This window comes from Caretta caretta, chromosome 2 (genome assembly GCF_965140235.1).
Source record: "Caretta caretta isolate rCarCar2 chromosome 2, rCarCar1.hap1, whole genome shotgun sequence".
In the NCBI taxonomy this organism is placed as follows: domain Eukaryota; kingdom Metazoa; phylum Chordata; order Testudines; family Cheloniidae; genus Caretta; species Caretta caretta.
Genome location: NC_134207.1, coordinates 241,807,550 through 241,823,112, shown reverse-complemented (window position 1 = coordinate 241,823,112; position 15,563 = coordinate 241,807,550).

Here is a 15,563-nt window from a genome sequence, read left to right as displayed (position 1 = left end):
TGAAAATCTGGCCAAATTATAATTCTCTGAAAAATCACATTTCTTATATGGTAGAGGATTGTTAGAATTTGCTAGCTAAATTCTCCAACAATCATGTCTGTGCTAAATATGCTCCATTCCCATGCAACTGCTGCATGGCAATCACACTGCGTATGTGCCATCCACAGAGTGACAGAGCATGCTCCATCCCAGGGCTACAGGGGATGAGCAGGACTTTCCCTGCTATTTATCCTCCTAACGGGCAGGGCCCACTGTAGTGCTGGACTCAAGAACTGAGATCAGAGAGACAATCTCCCTCTGGCATCTAGGCAGCATTGAGAAGGAGGAGGAAGCAGCCTTACTGGAATGCAGTGGGGTGGTGAAACATGGAGACAGCAGGCCCAGCTCTAGGGACGGGTGACAAGGTTACCAAATATCTAATCACGCAAACCCAAACACCCTTGCCCATCCCTTCTTCGAGGACCCACCCCTGCCCCACCCCTTCTTTCAGGCCCTGCTCCCTCCGTCTCCCCGTCCCTCCATTGCTCACTTTCCCCCACCCTCACTCACTTTCACCAGGCTGGGGCAGAGGGCTGGGGTGCAGGAGGGGATGTGGGGTGTAGCATCTGGGATGGAGCTTGGGTGTGGGAGGGGGCTCAGGGCTGGGACAGGGGATTTGGGGTACGTGAGGGGGTTTGGGGTGTGGAAGAAGGTACAGGGTGCTGGATCCGGGAGGGGGCTCAGGACTAGGGCAGGGGGTTGGGATGCAAGACGGGGTAAGGGGTGCAGGCTCCAGCCAGGTGGTGCTTATGTCGGTCGGCTCCCGGTCGGCGGTGCTGCCCTGGCTCTGTGCTGCTCCTGGAAGCAGTTGGCAGGTACAGCCCCTAGGTGGAGGCATGGCCAGGTGTCTCTGCACAGTGCGCGTTGCCCGCGCCTGCAGATGCCATCCCCACAGCTCCCTTGGATGCAGTTCCCGGCCACTGGGAGCTGCGGAGTCAGCGCTCGGGAGGGGGTCAGCATGTGGAGACCCTCTGCCGCTCTCCCCCAGGGGCCGCAGGGGCGTGCCAGCTGTTTCTGGGAGTGGCATGGAGCCAGGGCAGGTAGGGAGCTTGCCTTACCCCGCTGCACCGCCAGACTTTTAGTGGCCTAAAATCTCCCAGTTTGACTTCAGTAGCCTCCAGGAGATAGAGTCTTATTCCAGGAGACTCCCAGCGAAACCGGGAGGTTGGCAACCCTAGTGTGTGAGCAGGGCTGTCACCCTGGGCCTTTTTTTGTTTGTTTTGTTTGTTCTGATAGACCTGTGGTGTTTGTTTTGTTTTGTTTTGTTTTGTTTGTTTGTTAGGCTGATTGGAGTTGGGGCACCAAAAACATTTTATGCCCTGCCCTGCAAAACATCTAGGACTACTCCTGGGAGAGAGACAAAGGCAGGAGCCAGAAAGAAGGATAGGAGGGGCAGGAATCAGAGAAGGAGGATGATAGAAGAAGAGGGAATTGGAGCATAGGAGTGAAAGACAGGAGCCCAGGGTGTGAGAAGATAGGGGCTAGGCAGGGTAGGAGTCAGTTGGGGCTTTGTGGAATGGGGGGGTAGTTATAGAGCAGAAACCAGAAATACAGAGCAGAAGAGTTTATAACCGAAAAAGCAGATTTCCTTCTAGAACCTGGAATAGAACCCAAGATTTCCGAGTCTCAATATTCCTCTGCTGTCAGCAAATAGTTTTAACACACACTTGAAAAGCGTGTGGCTCATCCCTCGCCTTTAGTGGCTGATCCACAGAAAGGATAACTTTAGCTTATTACTTCTATCTGTTACTCCATTCACTCAAATGGCAGAGGTCTATACTGTGCATAGGTGCAAGCTTCTAATTTTCCCTGGGGGTGCTCAACCCCCCGCTCAGCCCCAGGCCCCACCCCAACTCCACCCCTTCTCACAACCTGCACCCAGTCTCTTCCCGCCCCTGCTCCACCCTCAGCTCTGCCCCCACTCCACCCTTTCCCCCAAGGCCCCACCCCCACCCCGCCTCTTCCCTGCCTCTTTCTGCCCCTTTCCCCGAGCATGCCCCATCCCTGCTCCTCCCCTTCCCTCCCTGCACCTTCTGCACTCTGCAGATCTGCAGCATTCAGGAGTCACTGGGAGTGGGGGAGGAGTTGATCGGCAGGGGCCGCAGGCAGGTGGGAGTCAGGGGAAGGGAGGGGAGCTTGGGTTTTGCTGGTGGAAGCTATGCACCCACCAATTTTTTTCTGTGGGTGCTCCAGCCCTGGAGCACCCACAGAGTCAGCACCTATGGTGCTGTGTATCTAAAGATATGTCTACACTGTAATAAAAATCCCTCAGCAGCAAGTCTCAGAGCCCAGGTCAGCTGATTCAGGCTCATGGGCCTCATGCTGTGGGGCTAAAAATTGCAATGTAGACGTTCAGGTTCAAGCTGGAATCTGAGCTCTGAGATCCTCCCCTCTTGTGAGGTCCCAGATCCTGGATGCCAGCCTGAGTCTAAACATCTATACTGCAATTATAGCCCTGTAGCCTGAGCCCCACAAACCCATTAGCTGACCCAGGCCAGCTGCAGCTGTAGCCGTGCCATGGGTCTTTTAATGTAGACATACCCTAAAAGTCCAAACACTGCTGATGACTCAAGGCGGTCAGTGTGGTTCCATCCGATAGAATTTCTATTTTTCTGCAGTGTGCTTTTCAAAAAACATAGGGAACTGCAAACAAATCATCTATGTTAGAAGAATGTTAAGGTTGCAAAGTCAAACACTTAAAAGTTAGGAAATGCCAGAATTAAGGTTGCCTATGCTGTGATCATTCACAATTGCAAATGAAGTCAACAAGGGCTGTATTTTGAAAAAATAAAGTGCTATAAAAAAAACTAAGTACTTTGATGCTAATTACTCTGACAAATCAGTTACTCGGTGTATGTATACACTAATTGTAAAGCCAGATGTGAGAGAAATACATCTGCGGACTCAGTGTTTGCAAGCCCATGCTTGGGCATCCACACTGTATTGTAAACCTGGGTTTGCAATTACTGAACCTGTGTCTCACAACCATGCTGGCATGTCCATATTGTACTATGCAGATCTGAATCAGAATTTCTACTTCTGGAGGTATATCCTAGAGTTCCTAGCACTCTTGCCAGCTGTGCCCATTCTAGGCCTTTGTTCAGGGTGGATTGTGGACTGTTCTACATCTGTTTTTTGGTTTAATGTCTGTAATAGTTATTTTTAAAAAATCATATAAATAATTCTTTATTGGCCATGACTTTAATGAAAAATCCACTAAAGAAAAAAGTTCTTATCTTAAACATAGCTGCTGACTTCCAATATCTCATTTTTCTCTCACAATAATCCTGGTGTTAAAAGTAGGTATTGTATTTATCTCTTTTGTATTGAGCTAAATTTCACTTCACTTTGCTTTATGGTCTTATCACATAGTTTACAAACACTTTATCTTTGTAACTGAAAATAAATGTAATTCTAGGCTTTCGATGAAATGCCAGGATGAAATGGATGGTCCAAAAATCTATATTTAGATGACTGACTCCTGTTTGTAGAAGACATGATAAATGCATGCATATACACTAAAGAATGATGGATTTAATGATCATACCCGAACTGAGGAATGCTATTTTGGAATAATTAAATGTTCCATCATTTGCAAGTCTAAATAGTCCATTGTTAGCTGGTGTTTCTGTCTGTCAACAACCCTTTCCACTTTTTGAGGGAAATTTATCATTAAAACAATTGAAGTAACTGGAACATACTGCCAGTGTGTACAGTTAATAATGCATTTCATGGAACCCTTATTTGGATCCATCATTTAGGAAAACTTAATTTATGTACGGCTCTGGCGCACAAAAGAAACATATGACAGCCACTGTCATTAAAGTGCTAGCAGTAGCTATCTCATTTCAGGTATTAAGCTAGCACTGTGTTTGTGAATCCTACTAGAGTTATTTTCAAAATGAAAAATACCTTGATTTTAATCAGATCGTTATTTGAACTGTACTAAATGATGTACTAAATATTCATAATTAAAACTATAATGAATAACAAAAAATATCAAATTTATGTTTTCATTGGATTAGTAGAAGTTTCTGGGTCCAGTGATACGTTTGAAAATTGAATACTGTCTGTCATGAATATAAAGGGAAGGGTAAACACCTTTAAATCCCTCCTGGCCAGAGGAAAAACCCTTTCACCTGTAAAGGGTTAAGAAGCTAGGATAACCTCGCTGGCACCTGACCAAAATGACCAATGAGGAGACAAGATACTTTCAAAGCTGGACGGGGGGGAACAAAGGGTTCTCTCTGTCTGTGTGATGCTTTTGCCGGGACCAGAGCAGGAATGCAGGTCAGAACTCCTGTAAAGAGTTAGTAAGCAATCTAGTTAGATTTCTGTTTTGTTTAAATGGCTGATAAAATAAGTTGCGCTGAATGGAATGTGTATTCCTGTTTTTGTGTCTTTTTGTAATTTAAGGTTTTGCCTAGAGGGATTCTCTATGTTTTGAATCTGATTACCCTGTAAGGTATTTACCATCCTGATTTTACAGAGGTGATTCTTTTACTTTTTCTTTAATTAAAATTCTTCTTTTAAGAACCTGATTGCTTTTTTCATTGTTCTTAAGATCCAAGGGTTTGGGTCTGTGTTCATTTATGCAAATTGGTGAGGATTTTTATCAAGCCTTCCCCAGGAAAGGGGGTGTAGTGCCTGGGGGGATATTTTGGGGGGGAGGGGGAGAGATGTTTCCAAGTGAGCACTTCCCCTGTTCGTTGTGTAACACTTTGATGGTGGCAGCGTTTAACCTAAGCTGGTAAGAATAAGCTTAGGGGGTCTTTCATGCAGGTCCCCACATCTGTACCCTAGAGTTCAGAGTGGGGAAGGAACCTTGACACTGTCTAAGGACTCAGTCTTACAATTAGACTCACATGAGTGGAAACATTCACTTTCACAAATCCAGTTGCTGGACTGTGGCCTGACTTTTTTGCAGTGATTAAATTAAGTCTTGGAGCACTGGGGAAGTTCCAGAAGACTGGAAAAAAGCTAATGTGCCAATTTTTAAAATGGGTAAATGAGATGACCTGGGCAAGTATAGGCCTGTCAGTCTGACATCAATCCCAGACAAGATAACGGAGCAGTTGATACAGGACTTGATTAATAAAAAATTAAAGGAGGGTAGTGTAATAAATGCAAATTAACATGGGTTTATGCAAAATAGATCCTGTCAAACTAACCTGATACTTTTTTTAATTAGATTGCAAGTTTGGTTGATACATATAATAGTCTTAATGTAATACATTTAGACTTCTGTGAGGCATTTGACTTGGTACCGCACAATATTTTGATTAAAAAACTAGAATGATATAAAATTAACATGACACACATTAAATGGATTAAAAACTGGCTAACTATAGGACTCAAAATATAATTGTAAACAGGGAATTATCATCAAATGAGTGTATTTTCAGTGGGGGGGCCAGCAGAGATCAGTTCTTGTCCCTCTGCCATTTAACACTTTTATCAAAGACTGGGAAGGAAACATAAAATCATCTCTGATAAAGTTCACAGACGACACAAAAATTCGGGGGTGGCAAATAAGGAAGGGACAGGCCACTGATTCAGAGGGATCTGAATCACTTGGTAAACTGGACACAAGCAAACAACAGGTGTTTTGTTACAGCTCAATGTAATCTATACACCTAGGAACAAAGAATGTACACCATACTTACAGAATAGGAGACTCTATCCTGAGAAGCAGTGACTCTGAAAAAGATTTGGGGGTCATGGTGGATAATCAACTGAACATGACCTCCCAATGTGAGATTGTGGCCAAAAAGTCAAATGTGATCCTGGGATGCATAAAACAGGGAATCCTGAGTCAGACTAGAAAGGTCATGTTACCTCTGAATTTGGCACTGGTGCAACCACTACTGGTATACTGTGCTCAGTTCTGGTGCCCACAATTCAAGAAGGAGGTTGATAAATTGGAGAAGGTTCAGAGAACAGCCATGAGAATGATTAAAGAATTAAAAAACAGGTCTTACAGTAAACTGTGACATTACCCAGGGTACAATCTGTACTGCTGAACATCTATATTCCCTCAATTCTCTAGCCTGGAGTGCCTTTTACACTGCTTTGCTGTGAAACCAACCACTCCTGGCTAGTTCACACACAGCCTCTAGCAAAATCACTCCCAGCTGAAATATAGGAGTGCTTCTAGTCAGTCACTTCTGAATTATATTGCAGGGTGACACCAGCAAATTCTCAGTCCCAGACTTGTCCTCAGAAATGTGTTATCTTGTACTGCCCATCACCCTTCTGGACAATACAAGCTCATAGAAAGTCCAACATTTCATTAACAAAAATAACATGCTCAAACCATGTTATCTCAAATGGAGGTTCCCATTCACTTTGATCCAAACACAGTGGCTTAGATAAAACAATAAAAACAAGTTTATTAACTACAGAAAGATAGATTTTAAGTGATTATAAGTAATGAGGCATGAAAGTCAGAATTGGTTACAAAGAAATAAAAGGTAAAATGCAACTAATACCTAACTTAATAAGCTAAATGAATTTAAAGCAAAACAGGTTTTTCTCACCACATGCTTACAACAGTCTGGCTGGAACTTTCAACAATGACCCCTCCCCCAGTTCAATGATGCTTCTTCTGTCTCTCAAACATTGTTGATGCCGTGAGGGGAGAGAGGTGATTTGGGGCCTCTGTTCCTCATTTTTATATTTTTCCTCCTCTTTGAGAGTCATCTCCAGCTGGACGTAAGGCAACAGCCAATCTGTTTACATGGAAAGCCCCTGCTGTTCCATCACCAAGATGTGAATTTTCGCTCACACCCTTCTTCCTGCCAAAGAATGGCTGCTTAATCAGGTGACAGTCCATTTGATTTTGTTGGCACCTGGACGAGGCATCAGTTTGCTTTTTGTCTGTTGGAAACTGATGTATGCCTGCTTTTCTAAACTTGGACTGTGTCTCAGTAAAGTTATACAATAGAATCTTATAACTTTATATACAACGTTGCCATGCACATTTTACCAGGACAACCATGATCAGCAAATTATGAGTTTTCCAATGATATCTCACAAGGTATATTTTGTACAACATTTATCATGGTCTTATAAAAAGGATGAACATGGGGTAATTACTGTCACAGTGCTCAAAGACCTCAATTTACTTATCTTAGCAAAGGGAAGGTTAAGGGGTGACTGTGGGAAACAAATATTTAATAATAGGCTCTTCAATCTAACAGAGAATGATATAACACAATCTAATGTCTGGAAGCTGAAGCTAGACAAATTCAGTCTGGAAATAAGTTATACATTTTTGACAGTAAGAGTGATTAACCATTGGAAAAATTTACGAAGGTCATGATAGATTCTCCATCATTTACCATTTTAAAATCAAGATTGGATATTTTTCTAAAAGATCTGCTCTAGGAATTATTTGGGGAACATTCTATGGCCTGCTTTATGCAGGAGGTCAAGCTAGATGATCACAGTGATCCCTTCTGGCCTTGGAATCTATGAATCTATGAAGAAAGTAAGCTAAATAACTTCTACAAACTGGATCTGACCTCTTAATAATAATTATAGTTCCATATAAACTATGGTCAGCTGTACACCAAACTCCAGAAAGGAAGTACCAAGTGTTATTTTTCCAAACTATTTTTAATATAGTATCTGATGCACAGAAACAAAATAAACCAAAAATAAGATTGGAATTACTTCTTCTGTCCTATCCATACAACTCTGTCAAGCGTAATGTGTGTAAAATCCATAGTAAGTAGGTGTGTTAAAATTGTTCCATTCTTGTTGAAACACTACAGCTAATTAATTAACAAAGAATATAAGTGGTAAGAAGGTAATAGAAAAAATGTTTTAATCACTAATCCCAGATTTGATATCAAGTCACTTCATTTGGGTTGCATGGGAATAACAGAATAGAATTTGGCCTAGTTTTCCCCTCATTTAATATTTATAAGGCACTTGCACTGCATGGTTATAGGGACAATATAAAACAATTAATATTTTCAATGAGAGCAATATTACTGTAACATTTGATATTTGTAAATATAAGATCACTTTATATTTCTTGTTACTTAATATCATTAATATGTGTAGCATAGATCTCAAAATGCTTTACAAAGGTGGTTGATATCATTATCCCCATTTTACAAATTGGGTAATTGAGGCGCAGAGAGATGATATATCTTGCCCAATGTCACCTAACAGCCACTGGCATAGTTGGAAATAGAATCTAGGTCTCCAAGTTCCAGTCCACTGCTCTTACTACTAGAAAAATAGTCTCCCAAGAAATAGCCTGATAAACACTTTGCACCAGCCAGTTAATTATCCAGAAAGTGAATCTCAACCTTCTAAAATTGCTCATATCACTTGTGAGTCCCACTAGTAAAATTAAATAGAAATCCAAGTGTGTTCAAATGTGAGAGCTTTGGAAACCCAGATGTCAGATTTTCAATTATTTGACTCGATCAGTGGACAAGATGTACTGAAAATATTCACATGAATATACAGCTGGGATTGATGGTTCAAATCCTGACAAATATGTTGTGGTATACTAGTTTAAACCCCAAGAACGCTTAAAAACTTTTTAGAGATTCTTTTAGTGCTTTTCCCCATGAGAGATTCTTCAGTGTCAGGGATTTCCAGGTCATTTTCTTAATCCTTGGGGTAGACAGTAAAGAATGTCTCAGCAGACCCTTGACAAGAGGTAGGGGGGAGGTTATCATGCTTCAAGAAAATACAGAGCACAGAAAAGTATTGGCTGGGCTGTTAAAAAGACTGATGATTATTTTCCAGTCATCTTATTTGTGGTTTTTGTTTTTAATTACTTTTTCCTAATCCCAAAATGTTTTGAGACACCGGAATTATTCCTAAAATCCTCATTTAATCTGAGGTCAGAATTTATCATCTCTGGGTTACTCAGTTCATGGTGAAAGAGCACTATGTCATGAAAAAGCCTCGATTTGTTCACAAATGACCACAATATGAACATAGATAATTTGGGTTAGAGTAATTAGACAAACACAGCATTATGTGTTACAATGCGGGTAATACATTATTTCCTGTATTACACATCTGTTTTACCATGAATTTCTATTCTCTATTAACAGAGTACACATAAGACAATGGCTAGGGATAAATACTGATTGCCTTATGCATGTGAATAAAACCACACATGAGTCAGATGCACAGAATTTGGCCCATATCCTAATTACACACAAAGGTGAAATCTTGGCCCCATTTAAATCAATGAAAGTTTTGCCACAGACTTCAATTTCACTCTAGATGAAATCCACTCCACCTACATAAGCCCAAGTAATGAGGCTTAATATAGGTGGAACCTGGGGCCACTGAGCGAGACTGCTTTGCAGCGCCCTACCAACTGCCAGTAGTCATAGCCCCTAATCCCAGTAGCGCAGGGGTTTGGACTCATGAGATCTATGTATAAATGAATCCTGTGGCCTTTCCCCTCATCTGCCCACAGCCCACCTGATTCATGGTGAGGAGACCTTTTCTGTGGCACACATACACCTCTCTTTATACAGTCTCTGCATGGAGCAGGGAATTTTATGCTGACACTCCACACCAGGGTGAATTTCCCCCTTTGAGAGAATATCCATTATAGACTCAAGAGCAGAAAGTGATGAGATCAAATCATTATTATTTGTTGTTTGCAGCCCAGTTACAGCCACCAAGTGCCCTGCGCTGTCCACCCACACGAGACAACACAGTCACTGCTCTGAAAAGCTACTGCTGTACCGGTCTAAACTTGAAAATATTTACTCATCTGAGTAATTTTTGGTTTCAGTCAGTCACATGAGTAAAGTGACTCAAATGTTCACAGGATCAGGTTTTAGCTGGCTAATTTCTTGAGGTATCATAGAAGTGGAGCTGAAGAAGGTATTTTAAAAAATAATATCTTTGGAAAAATAGCAAATGAAAAATGATCATGCATCAATAAATCTATCAAAATTATTTTCAGTGCATGAAAATGAATAAATAAAACATATCAAGACAAGCTTTCAGTTTAATTCATTCATAAGGTATCAGACATAACCATTTATTACAGAAAATTTCACTAATTTGATAGAATTAATTAAAAAAAATTCTTTGCCTAAATATTCTGTTTATGTCTTCCTTCTAAATGAAGATAAGAAGAAACTGATTTGAAGAAGATGTTTTTAATTGATTCCAAAGGGAATATATACCATGGAATATGCTGACTAGTTTTATATAATTCTAGACTCCCATCATTCAGCAACTATTTCTTTATGACAAGATGCTGCAGTGCTGAAATATTGAATAAAAATTCTCTTAGTAGCACTGATAATTAATATCAATCATTTTCTAATTATCAATAACCCTCCAGGCCTGTCAATTTAGGTCAGAATTTTCTGAGAGTCTTCAGGGAATTAGACACACTAGCATCAGGGACTGGGGGCCTTCAACACTGGTCGACAAGGTTATGTGGCGCTAGCATTCTCCAAGCTGCCAGCTGTTGTCAGAATAAGAGCTGAACCAGACAGAAGAGCCCACTCCTGGGAGCTGATTGGCAGAATGCTGGGGGTTCTGATTGATCCACAGCCCCTATTTAAACCCAGCAGAGGGGCAGGAAATTGTCTGTGCAAATGGGATTCACCTTGCTCTGGACTATGTGCTTTGTGCTTCCCAGTCCTGTGGCTTGACTTCCAAGTATCCTGACCTGCCCTGACTCTGGTTATCGATCCGTGGCTCTGTTCTCAAGTTTATCTCCTGTTTCTGATCTCCTGGTATTCAGAACCCACCTGCTTCCTGGCACCAAACTCTCGGTTTGCCCTCTAAACTGTCTTGGACTCTGACCCAGCCTGGCTCCCAACTCCTGTTCTGACCATTAGGTCAGACCTCCCATGTCCCAGTTGTGATACCAAGGGTCATTGAAAGTCAATAGGAGTTGGGATCCTAAATCCTAGGCTCCTTTGAAAATTCCAGTTGAGGATTGAGTGTTGTTACATTCTCAATTTTTTGATAAACTGTAGTTGTCAACGCAATAAGAGTCAACTTTTTCAATTACTGCAGCTGCTTATTTTGTCATTCATTTTTTCACTTTTTTCACATAGGTGGCCATTAGTGGAAAAATGCATGGATCTGATTCTGCAATTCCTCTTTGTGTGAAGAGTTCCATTAACTCAAGTAGGACTTCTCATGTAAGTAAGGATTACTCCGAATTAGGCCCTATAGATAAGAGTTTGAAGGATCGGACCTTGCGTTTGTAGTTTGATTCAGGGGCTCAGTGCAGGAAATGGGAATCAAGATTCTTCGGTTATAATTCTGATTCAGCTATTGACTGAGTGTGTGTCCTTGGGCAAGTCATTTAACCTCCCTGCCCCTCAGTTTGCACATCTGTAAAATGAATATAATAACATGTACCTGTGTCACATAGATCTGGTAGAGCTTAATTAAAGAATGGGCCATATTGTGTCCCCATGTTCATCTTCTGGCTAGAGAAAACTATGGGAAACTTGGGCTTCATATACCTGGATCTTTTGTAGGTATTAATAAAAATATTCTTTATACATTTCTGGCCTTGCCACACCAGGATGCCACATAATGCTATACAAGGTCCACTGTGGTCAAGGAGTCCCACAAATCTATGGCATGTGGCCAAATCTATCATGTGGCCACAATTGCGTTTGTAGTATAAATATTCTTCTACTTCCACCTGAAAAAGAGGCGGCAGATGGGAGATGTGTAGTTAACACTGCGCATTCAGTGCATAGAATAGACTTGGAGCACTAAGGAACCTTCCATTTAACTAGCTGGATGCAAGACCCACAGAGGAAAGATTTACATTCTTGTAGGCTTACCACTTCAGCAGCATAGCTACATAGTGCAAATGTTGCAGTTGTGCTAGGCCTATGGGGTTATGGGGACCCAACCAGATGGAGTGTAGCACAGGTAATGGGAGTTAGTAACACTGCTGGGTGGCCAGGAGGTGGAGGAGCCATTTTAGCCTGGGACAGGAGAGGAATGCTGAGCCAGTGAGTGGCCAAGAAGATCCTGGGGGTGGGGGAGAATTGTTGGTAGGCTATAGGGTGAATGGAGAAAGTTGAGGGGTACTGGGGTGGGGAATGTTGGGACACAGAAGAGTGAGTTGAGGAGGCTGTGGAAGGAATGGAGGTTGTTCGGGGGGAGGGGGAGGTTGGGGCTGGGATATTGGGGCAGTGGGGGATGTTGAGGAGGCTGTGGCTGGTGGGGTTGAGGTGTGTAGATTTTGGAATTGTAAAGGGGGTCAGTAGTATACGTCTAGATAGCATTCATCACCATGTATTTTTGACAAGTTTCCACTTTCCATTTTGAGCTTATGTCTCACCCTCTGTTCCCATTTCCGTTGGCGTCGAGGTTTGGCACTGTTGGCCATTTTGAATTTTTTTTTAATTCTTATTTATGTTTGAATAGGGGGAATGTTGCATGCTTGTGCTTTCATACAATTGGTTGATTGTTTAGAGAAAAAGATTGAAAGAATAGAGTGAGAGAGCTTAAAGGAAAGGAGGTTTATTTTTAAAAAATAAAGCTTTGGTTAGGTTTAGAGTTAAAAAGGAAAGAAAGGTTATTAAACAGCGGAAAGATTGTTTGGTTAGGTTTAGTAAGGAGAGATGATTTTAAAGGCCTTGTTTGGTGTGTTATTAAAGAAAGAAAGAAAGAAAGAAAGAAAGAAAGAAAGAAAGAAAGAAAGAAAGAAAGAAAGAAAGAAAGAACTTTTTAAAAAAATAAAGATTTTTGTTTTTAAAGGGTTAGTTTGAAAAAATAGAGGCAAGTTATTAAAGAAAAGAAAGATTTTTGATTAGGTTTAGTAAGGAGAGGTGTTTTTAAAGGGCTAGTTTGGCATGTTATTAAAGAATAAAAAAATCTGAGATAAATTTAAAAGGTTTATTAAATATAAGGGTAGGTTAAGAAAACAGCATTTAAAAAGAGCTAAATAAAAGAGAAAAATATAAAGATAGGTTAAAAGAGAGAACATGGCAGGAAAAGGGAAAAGAAAGCCCCTTTGCAAAGAACAAAGGTAGGTAGCATGTGGTTGAGTCAGAGAGAGTTCCTGGGGAAAGAGGGAGCTGCCAAGGTTCACAATCCCTCAGGCTCGTTATCTCTGCCTTTGGATCAGACCAATCAGATTCTATTCTACAGCTGAGTCATAGAATATATTTTCCTGAACCAATCCTATAGCCCCAAGATTTTTAAACAAGAGCCATCTCCCTCCCCTCCCCTCACTATGCCCCTCCCTTTTAACTGTCTTATTCTTATATAAGAAAACAGACCCCAGACATCTTTCCCGCCATGTGGCACTTTTACATATGTGCTTTAATAAAGGTTAAAACCATAAGCCCTTAGTAACAAACAGTTTTAAAAAGTTTTTCCCTGTGCTTTTGGTGAGGACAATGTGAAGCTGCTGCAAAAGCAGCTTTGTTAGCTAGTGAATTAGAGATAAAGAAGGCTGTTAGATGTCTAGAATGTAGAAATAAGAAGTTTGTTTCTTTTTAACATTTTGAACAAAAGCAAGTAAAAGTTATATTAAGTTTTGTAAAGGAATAAAGCTCTATTTTATAATCACTTGAAAAGACAAGCCTGTTCAAAGAAACAGACCTTTATTTACAGGTGTTTTAATAAAAAGTGAGCATGCAGAAACACCCCAGGATTAAAACCAGAGACAACCAGTTTATCAAAGTAATTACAGTAATAAAAAAAGTTTTCCCCTATGCTTTTGCTAACATTGGTTATTTTTCAGTGAGGACAATTTGAAGCAGCCTTTTAAAGTTAGTGGATTAGAAAAGAAGAAGACCATTTTGAAAGACAAGCCTATGTGAAGAAACATCCCTCCATTTAACACTTTTATATGTATGTTTCAATTAAAAATGAGCATGCAGAAGCACCCCAGCGTTAAACCCACAAACTCTTAGTAACAAAACATTTTTAAAAGTTTTTCCCTATGCTTTTAGTGAGGACAATTTGAAGCTACAGCAAAAACAGCATTGTGAGCCAGTGAATCAGAGAGAAAAAGTTTATTTCTTTCCCTATTTTTTACCAAATACAAGTGAAAGTTATATTAAGTTTTCTAAAGGAATAAACACTTTAAAAGACAAGCCTATCTGAAGAAACATTCCTTCACCTAGCACTTTTGCATATGTGTTTCAATAAAAAATTAGCATGCAGAAACATCCCAGGGTTACAATCACAGACAACCTGTTCTTAAAAGTTATTGATAGTGATAAAAAAGTTTCCCCCTATATTTTAGACTCACATTGGACATTTTTTAGTAAGGACAATTTGAAGCAGCATGCTTTTTCAACAAAGCCACTGTCAGCAAAAACAGCCTTTGTAAGCCAGTGGATCAGAGATAGGAAGGCTGCTTCTTTGCCCACTTTTTAAAAAATACAAGTGAAAGTTATATTAAGTTTAGTAAAGGAATAAACACTTTAAAAGACAAACCTATATGAAGACAGAGCCCTTTATTTAACATTTTTACAGGTGTGTTTTAATAAAATAGAGCATACAGAAACACCCCAGGTTTAAAACCACAGGACCTTAGTAACAGCCAGTTTATATTCCCCTTATTCTGTGAACCAGTGGATCAGAGAGAAGTTTGTTTCTTCCCCCCACTTTTTAACAAATACAAGTGAAAGTTATATTAAGTTTTGTAAAGGAATAAACACTTTAAAAGACAAACCTATATGAAGACAGAGCCCTTTACTTAACACTTTTACATGTTTCAATTTAAAAAAATGACTATGCGGAAACACCCTAGAGTTAAAACCACAGAACCTTAGTAACAGCTAGTTTATATTCCTTTTATTCTGTAATCCAGTGGATCAGAGAGAAGTTTATTTTCCTCCCAACTTTTTAATAAATCCATGTGGAAGTTATATTAAGCTTTCATTTTCTTAGGACTTTTAGATTTAAGTATGAATTTTTCTGTTGCATTATCAGAATGTCTTTATTTTCAAATGTTTGCAACCCATGTGCTGAGACGCAGGTACAAACTTTTGTGTTTGTTTTGATCCATAGATTTTATTAAAATAATACAGCACAGGCTGGAGCTGTGGTTTTCTCTACATTTTAAAAACAGATCGGACTAATTAGGCTAGCCAGTGATCCATGCATATAGTCTGCCTTAGCAATGTTGTAGAGGTCACCCCTTCAGTTTGCTGGGTTTTTTACACAGACTTCTTTCCTAACTTTTTAAACGCTGTTAAAGTTTTAACAAATGGCCAGATTACATTGAAAGACATTTTATGAAAGTTATAACAAGTAATTTATTCCATTTACTTATTATAAAAAACAAAAACCATCGCTTTGTGACCGCATAGGCTATCTCTGAGTTTCATCTGGACGTGTTGTTCCTTGACTTTAGCAAAGGTTTTGACACGGTCTCCCACAGTATTCTTGCCAGCAATTAAAGAAGTATGGGCTGGATGAATGGACTATAAGGTGGATAGAAAGCTGGCTAGATTGTCGGGCTCAACGGGTAGTGATCAATGGCTCCATGTCTAGTTGGCAGCCGGTATCAAGTGGAGTGC